The sequence below is a fragment of the Calidris pugnax genome, unplaced genomic scaffold (genome assembly GCF_001431845.1).
Source record: "Calidris pugnax isolate Ruff unplaced genomic scaffold, ASM143184v1 scaffold11, whole genome shotgun sequence".
In the NCBI taxonomy this organism is placed as follows: domain Eukaryota; kingdom Metazoa; phylum Chordata; class Aves; order Charadriiformes; family Scolopacidae; genus Calidris; species Calidris pugnax.
This window is the reverse complement of record NW_015090803.1, coordinates 5,491,864-5,494,453: the sequence shown is the minus strand read 5'-3', so window position 1 is coordinate 5,494,453 and position 2,590 is coordinate 5,491,864.

Sequence of the window (2,590 nt, the reverse complement as noted above, 5' to 3'; positions counted from 1 at the left end):
GAAGGGGGGGTGGGTCGGCCCGGGGAGCCCCTGCCGCGGCAGCATCCTCGGTGAAACGTTCCGGGTGAAACGGTCCCGAAGGTGCCCGCATTGCCGCCGCCTCTGCGTCGGTACAACTCCATAAATCTCAGCGTCAGTGAAACACCTGCACGTTACCGTGACACACACACATGCACACACACCCCCCATCGCCCCCCAGGTCAATCCCTGCCAGCTCAGACCCTCGCATTCTGCCCCAGGGGGTGCCTCTGCTGCAGCGGGCTCTGTGGGGTCACCAGGATGTGTTTGACACCCCCTCACCTTCCCCAGGGGTTTATGGGTGCGGGGGTCCCTCTCGGTGGGGTGCCTGGGTGCGGGGGCGCGTCTGTGCTGGGGCTCTCCCCTTCCAGCTGTCACCCAGCACCATGCAAGAGGGACAGCTTTTAGCTGCCGGTCAAACAAAAATAGGCTTCCTCGGGAAACACAGCTTCTAAAATGGCCAAAATAAGAGGGATCTGGGCTATGACACGGGCAGGACCACCAGGCTCCCCAGGGCATGGGAGCAGCCCAGCTATCTGGGGCTCCCTCAGAAGACAAGGGGTGAAACCACTCCCGGACACGCTCTTTCCACGCTCCCCGATGACATTGGTGTGACCCTTGAGGGACCAGAGCATCCCTCTTTGCCAGGCAGGGTTTGGAGGTAGCGGGGCGAGGTGGTGGCCTGGAGAAAGGTGGAGTTCCCCCTGCCAGGCCCGTGTTTACGTGTCCTGCTCTGCCCCCGGCAGATAAGGATGGCGCCTGCGGAGAGACGCGGTGCCTCCCTTGGACCCGGGTGGACTCGCGAGCTTTGACCCGGCACCTGGCAGAGGCGCGTGCGAGGCACCGGGGGTACAGCAGGGCCTTTGTCACGCAGATGCTGTCCTGTGCTGCCACGGGTCTTTGACACTGTCTTTTCCTCATGCCCCTGCGGGACCTGCCTGTCCCTTGACACCCTCCTTTCTCCAGAGACCTCATCCTGAGGATGGAGGGTTTCCTTAAAAAAGATAAACTAACTCAATCTCTGCGGGAGAGAGGGCTGTGGGGGGGTGCGTAGGGACACCAGTGTCCAGGAGCGTGAGCAGCAGCCGGTGTGTAGCACGTGTGTCACACGGCTGTTTGGTCTGACTTCTGGGGGGTGGCACTGCCGGGGTCTCCTCGGTCCCTCAGGGTGCTGGCGGTGGTTTCCTCAGTGGAAAAAAAACCAAAAAAAACCCCATAATGAAATGTTTGAGAGGAAGTGGGCCAGTCAAGCTGGGGCGGGAATGCTGAGAGGACCGTTACAGCTGATAAAAGTAATGAAGATTTCCAAGTCAGAATTTTTACCTGCAAGCAGGGATCTTCCTGGGGTTGTGTAATGCCACTGCCCCTGTCTGTGAGGAGGTGGTGGCTGGTGAGAGGGGCTGTGGTCCCCTCCTGCCGTGCTGACCCAGTCCACGCAGGGCTCTGCAGACACCCAGTGCTTTTTTCCCCTCCCGAGGGACCCAGCACCCAGCTGTTGTAAAGTTTGTGATTCTTTGGTGTGTGGAGTTCCTTGCTGCAATCTGCTGAGCGGGCTGTGGGGAGACTCTGCAGAGCAGCACGGGCAGAAACCAGGAGATGCTGAGTGCAGTCGATTTAAACAGTTGCGTGGCTTTCGCTGTTGAAATTTTTGTGTGAAAGATCAAATGCTTTCGTGCTGACTTTTGAAATGCCAGGTCTGGGAGACGAACTGGAGGGAAGGGAAAACGATTTCTCTTGTTTACGAGCGAGAGAAAGGAGCCCGTGAGAAGCCGGAACAGTTCCCGGGTGTGCCCGAGGACAAAAAGCTGTTTCATCGGAGGGATTTGGGAGTATGTTGGGTGGCAGGCTGCGGCAGGGCAGAGGCTGGTTGCAGACAGCAGCCTGGGGTTCGGCTGCTGCTGGAAAGGCTGCAGAAGGCTTGCAGCCGGGCAAATGGCGTTCGGTTGGGGCTCAGTGGCCGCAGCGCTGCTCCTTCCCCTCGCCCCCTTCCCTTCTGCGCCGCCAGCACCTCCCGGCCCGTCCTCCCTGTGCCCCTGGCAGGCAGCCCGCTCCCAGCCTTTCTCTCTGCCCTATTTCTGTCCCTAACCCAGCTTGTTTGCATTCTGCCTCTGCAGCGCTGCGAGATTGTGGCTCTGGACCAGCTCTGCTGGGAGGTTGCCTGGGGAAACCCCCCCACCCCGGGTCACCCCATGCCCTCTCCCCGCTGCCCCATCCCACCAGCACCCCGGCTCCTTCCTTTTGGCTCTGCAGATTCGTTTCGTCCCCATCGGGGTGGGAAGAGGCTGGATGAGAGGGGAGAAGGGTCCGGGGCAGGTTGGGAGGCCAGCTGTAGAGCAGGGATGGGGAGAAGGAGGGAGGGAGAGGAGTGTGCCCAGGCACACGTGATGGCTGGCTCTGGCGGTGCTGGGTCATGGCGTGGCTCACATGGCAGCGGTGCATGTCTGCTTGTTATGTCACTACATGCCCACTTTGTTTTTTTCTTTTCTTTTTTTTTTTTTTTTTTCTTTTTTTTTTTTTTTTTTTTTTTTTTTTTTTTTTTTTCCTTTTCTTTTTTTCTTCTCTCTGGCCTCAG